Source organism: Bos indicus x Bos taurus, chromosome 5 (genome assembly GCF_003369695.1).
Source record: "Bos indicus x Bos taurus breed Angus x Brahman F1 hybrid chromosome 5, Bos_hybrid_MaternalHap_v2.0, whole genome shotgun sequence".
Taxonomy (NCBI): domain Eukaryota; kingdom Metazoa; phylum Chordata; class Mammalia; order Artiodactyla; family Bovidae; genus Bos; species Bos indicus x Bos taurus.
The window spans coordinates 71,629,887-71,641,804 of record NC_040080.1 but is presented as its reverse complement, the minus strand read 5'-3'; positions in this window follow the sequence as shown (position 1 = coordinate 71,641,804).

Here is an 11,918-nt window from a genome sequence, read left to right as displayed (position 1 = left end):
AATCAGTTCTAATGAGGTGGATGAAACTGGAGCCTATTATACAGAGTGAAGTAAGCCAGAAGGACAAACACCAATACAGTATACTAAGGCATATATATGGAATTTAGAAAGATGGTAACGATAACCCTGTATACGAGACAGCAAAAGAGACACTGATGTATAGAACAGGCTTATGGACTCTGTGGGAGAGGGAGAGGGTGAGAAGATTTGGGAGAATGGCATTGAAACATGTGAAATGTCATGTATGAAACGAGATGCCAGTCCAGGTTCAATGCACGATGCTGGATGCTTGGGACTGGTGCACTGGGACGACCCAGAGGGATGGTATGGGGAGGGAGGAGGGAGGAGGGTTCAGGATGGATTTTCTTTTAAAAATTTAGAAAAAAAAAAAACTTCACAAGTGCATATTTTTTAAGGTTACTACATGCAAAAATCTGTTTTGCCTTAGTTGTTGTTTAGTCAATAAGTCGTGTCTGACTATTTTGCGACTCCATGAACTCTAACCCGCCAGGCTCCTCTGTCCATGGGATTTTCCCAGGCAAGAATACTGGAATGGGTTGCCATTCCCTTTTCCAGGGGGTCTTCCTGACCCAGGGATCAAACCCACATCTCCTGCTTGGCAGGCAAATTCTTTACCACTGAGCCACCTGGGAAACCCAATTTTTTTTTTTTTTTGCCTTAGTATATTACATAAATGAAGCCAGTCACATAAACTGGCACTGTTTGATTGTGATTATTTCCATGAATGGAAAGAAAAGGTGTTATGTTCAAATGATCCAGAGAAAAATGCCTCAAGAAACTTGAGTATTCTCAGGAATGAATGCAAGAGAGAATTCAACCCTTATTATGGTTTTAAACAAGGCAACTTCCACAATATATTTTATAAAAGCCTTGGTAAATGTTTTTTAATTATGAAGAGAGTTTTTTCTTAGGTGAGAAGTGTTTTTAGAGTCATGATGTTTTCTGAGATACTAGTTGATGCTGCTAAGTTCTTGCAGATTCTGAAGCTAGACCTGTGTCCCCATTGTCTATTAATGGTAATGTTTTTATTGCAATAACCAAAGGGCAGAGCAAAGTTTCTTCTTGGGGCCCAAATTATATAGCTTCATATACATTAGTGATAAATATTCAAGACATTTATGCCATTAGAATAACCTCTGTTGAGAGTAAAGTTTTGCAGACAGTCTGTAGTAACTTGGAAGAAGCTAGTAATTTACAGGAGAGAGCCATTTGGATCCAAATATTTTATTAAATCTTGCCATGTATATTTTACAGATGCTCACGAAATACCTATTATATTTCAGAGACTTTAAAGCCAGAAACATTCCTTAAACTAAATCTGAGTTGAAGTAGCTACTCAAACAAAGCATCCTCAAATATTCAGTTGATGGGTGTAGGGAAGGGAGGACTCTGTCCTGTTTCCACAATCTGTATTTTTTCCATTACTCCACATTGCCTCCCAAGTAGTACTAAGGTGAAATTTTGTGGGACTATAAATATATTGTAAACAAGGCTCCACTCAGCATTCAGTCCCTTGGTATTCTTGCATAAATGAGAACAGTCTTTGTAAAACCTGATTTTAATCAAGCTTGTTGATAGCTAACCTCAAATGATGCTATTGCAGACTCTCAAATAGTCGTTATTTGCAGAGGCACATGACATTTTGATTCAATCTCTTTGCTTGGGGCAAAAAAACCCATTAAATATTTTTCAAACCAGTGAAATAGCTTTACTGCTTTTTCTTATTAATACACCTTTATTGTAAAGGTCCTAGATAATAGAACTAAACAAGATAAAGAAGAAAGTGAAAATCTGTGATGAAGTAATCATTTAATCACTGTTAACATAAGTAGTGTCCAGATATACACAAATATGTTAACATGCATAGACATATTTTAAACCATTCTATAATTATACTGTTGAGAATACCATGATCACCCATGCTTTTTTCATTTAAAATAATGAGTACTTCTTTTTATGTCAACAAATTCCATTAGACCCCCTTTTTTTGGCCACACCACCCACGGCATGCAGATCTTTGTTCTCCCACCAGGGATGGAACCCATGCAGGGAAAGCATGGAGCCTTAACCACTGGACCTCTAGAGAAATCCCAGACCCCATTTTAACTTGCACCAAAGGAGTCTACTGTGTGGTCATTTGTTCAGTTTTAATGAAAATTATTTCTAGTTCTTTAATATAGTAAAGTTAATCAAGAACATTTGTGTTCATGTATGTCTCATTCCTATCTAGTTATTTCATCAATTCTCAGAAGTAAAAATTTTTGTTAAAAGAATATGCCTATCTAAAACGTTAATGTGCTCATTACATGCAGAGTCTAAAAAGACATATGTGTGAAATCTAAAAAGACAATACAAAGGAACTTATTTACAAAATAGAACAGACTCACAGACTTAGAAAACAAACTTACGGTTTTTGGGGCAGGGGAAGAATGCGGGGAAGGGATAGTTGAGTTTGGGAGGGACATATACACTCTGCTATATTTAAATTGGGTAACCGACTTCACTTTCACTTTTCACTTTCATCAACTGGAGAAGGAAATGGCAACCCACTCCAGTGTTCTTGCCTGGAAAATCCCAGGGACGGGGGAGCCTGGTGGGCTGCCGTCTATGGGGTCACACAGAGTCGGACACGACTGAAATGACTTAGCAGCAGCAGCAACCAACAAAAACCATGTATAGCACATGTTCCATATATAGCACATGGAACTCTCCTCAATGTTATGTGCCAGCCTGGATGGGAGAGGGGTTTGGGGGAGAATGGATACATGTATATATATGTGGCTGTCCCTTCACTGTTCACCTGAAACTATCACAACGTTGTTTTGTTTTGTTTTAGCTGGAGGCTAATTACAATTTTGTCACCACAATTTTTGCCATACATCGACATGAATCAGCCACGGGTTTTTTTGGCTATACCCTAGTACAAAATGTTTTTCGTGTTAAAAAAAAAATTAAAAAAGAAAAAAATTTGATGTGATCATTATATGTGGAATCTAAAAAGACATGATACAAATGAACTTATCTGCAAAATAGTAACAGAGTCACAGACTTAGAGAACAAACTTACCGTTGCCAGGGTGGGAGCTAATGGGGGGAGGGGATAGTTAGGGAGTTTGGGACGGACATGTACACACTGCTGTATTTTAAATGGATAACCAACAAGGACTTACTGTACAGCACAGAGAACTCTACCCAATGTTATGTGACAGCCTGAATGGTAGGGAGTTTGAGGGAGAATGGATCCATGCATGTTATGGCTGAGTCCCTTTGCTATTCACGTGAAACTATCACAACATTGTTAACTGGCCATACTCACATACAAAATTAAAAGTTTAAATAAATAAATAAACGTTGATATGAGATACCATATAACTCTCTGGAAAGACTGCACCAACTCCTAACCCTTGCAACAGAGAATGCTATCAATCATTTCCATCTTTTCTTTCAGTTCAGTTCAGTTCAGTTCAGTCGCTCAGTCACGTCCGACTCTTTGCGACCCCATGAATCGCAGCACGCCAGGCCACCCTGTCCATCACCAACTCCCGAGTTCACTCAGACTCACGTCCATCAAGTCAGTGATGCCATCCAGCCATCTCATCCTCTGTCGTCCCCTTCTCCTCCTGCCCCCAATCCCTCCCAGCATCAGAGTCTTTTCCAATGAGTCAACTCTTCGCATGAGGTGGCCAAAGTACTGTAGTTTCAGCTTTAGCATCATTCCTTCCAAAGAAATCCCAGGACTGATCTCCTTCAGAATTGACTGTTTGGATCACCTTGCAGTCCAAGGGACTCTCAAGAGTCTTCTCCTACACCACAGTTCAAAAGCATCAATCCTTCCTCGCTCAGCTTTCTTCACAGTCCAACTCTCACATCCATACATGACCACAGGAAAAACCATAGCCTTGACTAGATGGACCGTTGTTGGCAAAGTAACGTCTCTGCTTTTGAATATGCTATCTAGGTTGGTCATAACCTTTCTTCCAAGGAGTAAGCGTCTTTTAATTTCATGGCTGCAGTCACCATCTGCAGTGATTTTGGAGCCCAAAAAAATAGTCTAACACTGTTTCCCCTGTTTCCCCATCTATTTCCCATGAAGTGATGTGACCAGATGCCATGATATTCGTTTTCTGAATGTTGAGTTTTAAGCCAACTTTTTCACTCTCCTCTTTCACCTTCATCAAGAGGCTTTTTAGTTCCTCTTCACTTTCTGCCATAAGGGTGGTGTCATCTGCATATCTGAGGTTATTGAGATTTCTCCCGGCAATCTTGATTCCAGCTTGTGCTTCTTCCAGTCCAGTGTTTCTCATGATGTACTCTGCATAGAAGTTAAACAAGCAGGGTGACAACATACAGCCTTGACGTACTCCATTTCCTATTTGGAACCAGACTGTTGTTCCATGTCCAGTTCTAACTGTTGCTTCCTGACCTGCATACAGGTTTCTCAAGAGGCAGGTCAGGTGGTCTGGTATTCCCATCTCTTGAAGAATTTTCCACAGTTGATTGTGATCCACACAGTCAAAGGCGTCAGCAAAGTCAATAAAGCAGAAATAGATGTTTTTCTGGAACTCTCTTGCTTTTTCCATGATCCAGCAGATGTTGGCAATTTGGTCTCTGGTTCCTCTGACTTTTCTTTTTTTATTATTATTATCATTTTTTTAAATTTTATTTAACTTTACAATATTGTATTTGTTTTGCCATATATTCCTCTGACTTTTCTAAAACCAGCTTGAACATCTGGAAGTTCACAGTTCACATATTGTTGAAGCCTAGCTTGGAGAATTTTGAGCATTACTTTCCTGGCGTTTGAGATGAGTGCAATTGTGCGGTAGTTTGAGCATTCTTTGGCATTGCCTTTCTTTGGGGTTGGAATGAAAACTGACCTTTTCCAGTCTGGTTAAAGAGAATATCTCATTGTTTTTATTTGCATTTCTGCAATTACCAGCAAAGTTAGATATCTTAAAATGCTAAACTGCTGCTGCTGCTGCTGCTAAGTCGCTTCAGTCGTGTCCGACTCTGTGCGACCCCATAGACAGCAGCCCACCAGGCTCCCCCATCCCTGGGATTCTCCAGGCAAGAACACTGGAGTGGGTTGCCATTTCCTTCTCCAAGGCATGAAAGTGAAAATGAAAGTGAAGTCGCTTAGTCGTGTCCGACTCTTAGCGACCCCATGGACTACAGCCTACCAGGCTTCTCTGCCCATGGGATTTTCCAGGCAAGAGTACTGGAGTGGGTTGCCATTGCCTTCTCCAAAATGCTAAACTACTATAGTTTAAAAAAAAAAAATGTTATTGAAGTTTAGTTGACTTACAATGTTGTGTTAATTTCTGCTGTACAACAAAGTGATTCGTTACACATACATATCTATATTCTTTTTCATATTCTTTTCTATTGTGGATTATCGCAGCATATTGAATATAGTTCCCTGTGCTATACAATAGGACCTCATTGTTTATCCACTCTATATATAATAATTTGCATTAGCAAATCCCAAACTCCTAATCCGTCCCCTCCCCTCCCCTCCCCCTTGGCAACCATAAGACTGTTCTCTGTGTTTGTGAGTCTGTTTCTAGTTTGTAGATATGTTCATTTGTGTCATATTTTAGATTCTATATAGAAGCAATATCGTATGATATTTGTCTTTCTCTGTCTTACTTCACTTAGTATGATAATCTCTAGGTCCATTCATGTTGCAAATAGCATTATTTCATTCTTTTTATGGCTGAGTAATATTCCATCATGTGTGAATATTTTGGTTGGTTCCATGTCTTTAAATGGCCATAGTGTTTAATTTATTTGTATGTGTATGTCAATTCTCTGGAGTTTTGCCCGTATTTGCCATTTTTCTATTGGAAAGTCATCACTTTTTAAAATTTTGGCAAGAATTGTCTTTGTTAAGGATTTATGTATATGGGAGTTGAACTATAAAGAAAGCTGAGTGCCAAAAATTGATGCTTTTGAACTGTGGTGTTGGAGAAGACTTTTGAGAGTCCCTTTGACTACACGGAGATCCAAGCAGTCCATCCTAAAGAAGATCAGTCCTGGGTGTTCATTGGAAGGACTGATGCTGAAGCTGAAACTCCAATACTTTGGTCACCTGATGCGAAGAACTGACTCATTCGAAAAGACCCTGTTGCTGGGAAAGATTGAAGGCAGAAGGGGATGACAGAGGATGAGATGGTTGAATGGCATCACCAACTCGATGGACATGAGTCTGAGCAAGCTCCAGGAGTTGGTGCTGGACAGGGAAGCCTGGTGTGCTGCAGTCCATGAGGTCGCAAAGAGTCGGACATGACTGAGTGACTGAACTGAACTGAAGGATTTTAACCAAGCATTTCCCTCAGGATATCATTTACCTTTTAATATTATTTCTTATATCCCTGAGATATAGATATAGATATGATTATATATATATATATGAATATAAATATATATATGTATGTATCTACATAGGTAAAGATACATATATATATCTTATATATGTATCTTTCATACATATATATGATATATATCCATGTATATCTTTACAGTGTTAGTTTAGAAAGATTGCCAAATGCTCACCTATATTTTTTTCTAGAATGTTTGCAAACTATCAGACCCAAGATCTTCTTTTCCCAAGTGGTGTGCAAACTAGATGTCTTCACCCATCCTGTCAGTTCTTTGCCATCCCCCAACCTTACTAAACAGAAAGACTCAAGGAAGGAAGGAGTGAGGATTATCTTGTGGGGGTAACTGTACCATTCTTAGTAGTTCTACAACAGCCCTCTCAAAAGGATGAGTGAAAGTGGTACGTTTGCTTCTGCTCTAGGCAAAATGGCCTCATCAAAGTTCTATGTCAAAACTGTTCTGCTTTCTTTTTTTTTTGAGGCTCATTCTGAAAAAAAGCTCCTTCATGTAGTATTTGTTACCCATGGAATTTTCTGTTGCTTCAGGAGTCTGTATTCTAGGATGCCTGTGTCTGTGATGACTTTCAGATGAGATTAGAATTCATAAGATTAGCAAATAAACTGGAAAGAAGAATCAAGGGAGGAAGGTTCATAGTGCTCTGGAGACTTCAGAGATCAGTGATCACAAGAAAATCCTCCCAGTCCTCTGTCCTGAGAACAGCCTGAGACGTACAGGTGAGGGCAGGCAGGCACCTTAGTGATTCAGGCCACTGCTGCTGGAGCTCCTACAATACTAGCTATGAGTAGGGCTTTGCAGATTACGAAGTGCTTTCACATGAACTATGTAGTTATTGTCGAAACAACATATTTGTGTTCTGTCGTCCTTCTCAGCTCTCTGTCTCTTGCCTGAGAAAGTTACATTCCTGGATGGGTCCAATCTCTCTGTCCATCTCAAATTCAACTCCCAGCTCCGACTTCAGACCCCAGTGCCTTCCTTCCTGTCATGATTTCTCATACAGGATGTGTCTTCACAGACTGGGTGGAGTTGTAACTAGGAGTTTCACTGGGACCTGCTTCTTTAATAATTTAAAAGGCCATAGTCATGAGCTCTATGTGACATGAACACAGACTTGGGAATTAAACTTTCCTGAGGTTGTTTGGCTTGGTGGAGTTTTCACTGCTTGACCTTATACAAGTTACCTAACCTCATTGAGCCTCTTCTATAAACATGCACAGTGACTCCCTGACAGAACTTTTGTGAGGAGTAAATTAATAAAACAAATGCTTCATACATAGAAGTGGCTAACGTGACAGTTAGTGTCCTCCATTTCTTTCACAAGAATCCATAGCTACTGTTTCAGCAATAATTTTCAATATTTAAGTAACTTTTTGGTTGTAGAAATGTTAGAACATAACAATAAGCAAATAAAATTAAAACAAGCAAAAAGAAGAAAGGAAAAATAAGTGGAGAAAATAAAAACTTGAGAGAGCTACTATTAACATTTTAAGATTACATTAAATATATTCACATTGAAAGTAAAAGTTGCTTAATCATGTCTGGCTCTTTGTGACTTCATGGACTGTCCATGGAATCCTCCAGGCCAGAATACTGGAGTGGGTAGCTGTTGCCTTCACCAGGGGATCTTCCCAACCCAGGGGTTGAACCCTGGTCTCCCTCATTGCAGGCAGATTCTTTACCAGCTGAGCCACCAGGGAAGCCCAAGAATATTAGAGTGGGTGGCCTATCCCTTCTCCAGTGGATCTTCCCCACCAGGAATCGAACCAGGGTCTCCTGCGTTGCAGGTGGATTCTTTACCAGCTGAGCCACCATATTCACATTATGGTGCAGTTATTACCACTGTCCACCTCCAGAACTTTTCATCATCCCAGACTGAAATTTTGTACCCGTTAAACTGGAATATCCCCTGGAGAAGGGAATGGCAAGCCACTCCGGTATTCTTGCCTGGAAAATTCCATGGACAGAGGAGCCTGGTGGGTTACAGTCCATGGGGTCACAAAGAGTCAGACACGACTGAAGGGACTTAGCACCCATGTGTGTATTCTGCTAAATATTTTATAATTTTGTTTTTATATGATAATTCTTAGTAAATGTTTTATTGAAATATACACATAGAAAAGGGCACAAATCATAAGTATTCAATTTAACAAATTTTTACAAAATGAACATTCCCATGTAGCTAACATCCAGATCAAGAAACAAAACATTAGCAACACCCTGAAGCACCTTTTATAGCCACTTCCAATCATTACCCGCTTCCAAAGTCAATCCCTTCACTATTTTGACTTCTAGTATCATGGATAGTGTTTCCTATTTTGAGATTTTTAGTAAATGGAATCATGCAGTATGCACCCTTTGGGCTTATTTAGCTCAACCTGAGGTCTTCAGGAGTCATCTGTGTTGCATGTAATTGTTGTTCAGTCGCTCAGTCGTGTCCAACTCTTTGTGACCCCATGGACTGCAGCACACCAGGCTTCCCTGTCATTCACTATCTCCTAGAGTTTGCTCAAACTCATATCCATTGAATCAGCAATGCCATACAACCATCTCATTCTCTGTCGTCCCCTTCTCCTGCCTTCAATCTTTCCCAGAATCAGGTCTTTTCCTATGAGTTGGTTCTTCGCATCAGATGGCCAAAGGATTGGAGCTTTGGCTTTAGCATCAGTCCTTCCGATGAATTCAGGACTGATTTCCTTAGGATTTATTGGTTTGATCTCCTTGCAGACAAAGGGACTCTCAAGAGTCCTCTCCAACACCATTGTTTGAAAGCATGAATTCTTCGGCACTCAGCCTTCCTTATGGTCCACACGTCACATCTCACGTCTGTACATGACTACTGGAAAAACCATAGCTTTGACTATATGGACCTTTGTCGACAAAGTAATGTCTCTGCTTTTTATACGCTGTCTAGGTTTGTCATAGCTTTTTTCCAAGGAGCAAGTATCTTTATTTCATGACTGCAGTCACAGTCCGCAGTGATTTTGGAGCCCAAGAAAATAAAGTCTGTCACGGTTTCCATTTTTTATCCATCTGTTTGCCATGAAGTGATGGGACCAATGTCATGATCTCAGTTTGCATATTCTCATTGCTGTGTAAGTCGTCCACTGTACCAATAATAATAGCTGATTAATTCATTCCACTGTTGATATTTGAGTTGTTTTCACTTAGGGGCCAAGATAAATAGAGCATGCCTTTTTTTACTATTAGTATTTATTTGTTTACTTGGCCACACCGTGCCTTGTGGCATGTAGGAGCTTGATCAGGGATGGAACCCACGCCCCTGTAGTGGAAGCTCAGAGTCTTAACCACTGGGCCACCAGGAAAGTCCAGAATACTGCATGTCTTTGGATGAATAGGTGCACATTTTTTTTGTTGTTGGGCTTCTCCATAGAAGTGCAATCACTGAGCCTTACTAGTATTTCCAGTTTTCCAAAATAATTGTACTAATTTATACTTTCACCAGCAATATATGTTTCACTTCTTCACCAGCTTCACATAGTCTTTTTTTTTTTTCTTCATTTTAACCATTCTGATGACATGAATTGGTTTCACTGTAGTTTTGATTCCGTGATTGCTAATGAAGTTCAGCAGTTTCTCTTGTGTTAATTGGCCATTTAGGTATGCTCTTTTATGAAGTGCTTATTCAAGCCTTCTGACCATTTTTCTACTGGATTGTTTGACCTTTTTCTTACTAATTTATAGAACTTGTTTACATATTCTGGATAAGAGTCATATATGCCCAAGTACCTTATCTCACTTTATAGCTTGTCTTTTCACTCTCAGTGCTATCCTTTGATTAAAAAATACTTCTTAATTTTAATATCACCCAATTTACCAATTTTTTTCTTTTATGATTAGTGTTCGTGTCCTGATGAAACTTCAATATTTTTTTATTTCTTAAAAATGTTTAAGCTTATTTAATTTAATGCAGTTGCCATATAATAAACTGCACATATTTAAAGTGTATATGATTTGTTCAACTTCTGGGAGTGATGGTTAATGGATGTTATCTTGACTGATAATAAGTTCATGGTTGAATTCACAGGTCAGAATTTAACAGTTCAGTAATAATTCATCTTACTAATTCATCTTATTCAAATTTGTTTTCCATTTCTCTACTACTGGATAATGCAGTTGTTTTCCTTTTATTCTCTATCATAAAAAATAGCACGGTTAGTACCAATTTTCTAGATATAGAATCTAGACAAATGGTACTGATGAACCTAGTAGAGAACAGAGTTGTGAACACAGTGGGAAAGGTAAGGGTGGGACGAATTGAGAAAGTAGCGTCGACATGTATTCACTATCATGTGTGAAACAGAGAGCTAGTGGGAAGCTGCTGTGTGACACAGGGAGCCCAGCCTGGTGCTCTGCGACGACCTGGAGCGGTGGGATGCAAGGAGGGGAGGGAGGCTGCAAAGGGAGGGGATATATGTGTGTGTGTGTGTATATATATGTAATTATGATTGATTCACACTGTTGTATGGCAGAAACCAACACAACATTGTGAAGCAATTTTCCACCAATTAAAACATTTTTAAAAAGTAAAAAACAAAAAAGCAATGTTAAATGTCATAGGGATGAAACAGCATGGATGAAGAGAAAATAATGGGTATGGTTCGTGGAAGACAAGATATGCTAGGTTGCTTGGCAGTGCTATCATGGGAGGGAAGGAGAGCAGGAGTGTTACATGCGATGGTGAGGAATCCTCAGGCTGTGCTGTGCTTCAATAATGAGCTGTCAGGTGTTGTGATGTACAGTTCTTAAGTGATAAAGTATGCAAGCAATGTCATAAGAGGTGCTGGCTCAGCGTGGTGACAGCTGCCTATTTCAAGAGAAACTCACTGAAGCAGGAGAGAAACAACCTTTCTTCTTCAAAATGCTTTTTAATTACAAGAGCATCTGCCCATTAAAAAAAAATATCAGAAAATATGCATAAAGTGAAAATCATTCCCTAGTCCAAGTCTCACTCCTCATAGGTAACCCCTGGAAATATTTTGGTGTGTAATCTTTTAGATATTTTCCATGTTTGATTTTATATGCACATTAACTTGATAGATACCGTGTTTGGTTTTTAAAACAGGACTGCATTAAAATAATGCTTGGTGCAACATGGATGGACTCAGAGATTGCCATAGTGAGTGAAGTAAGACAAGGAGAAATATTATATGCTATTATATGTGGGATCTAAAAAAGGGTACGAACAGTCATGGCTGGTTAGCTAGCTGGTTAGAGCACGGTGCTAATTTAAAAAAGGTACAAACAGAAATAGAGTTGCAGATGTTGAAAAAAAAAAAACTTATGGTTATCAGGAGGTAAGGGAAGGAGGGATAAATTAGGAGACTGGGATTGGCATATACACACTACTATATATAAAACAGATAACTAATAAAGACCTACTGTAGAGCACAAGGAACTCAGTGCTCTAGAATGGCTTGTATGGGAAAAGAATCTAAAAAATAGTGGATGTATATATATGTACGACTGAGTCACTTTGCT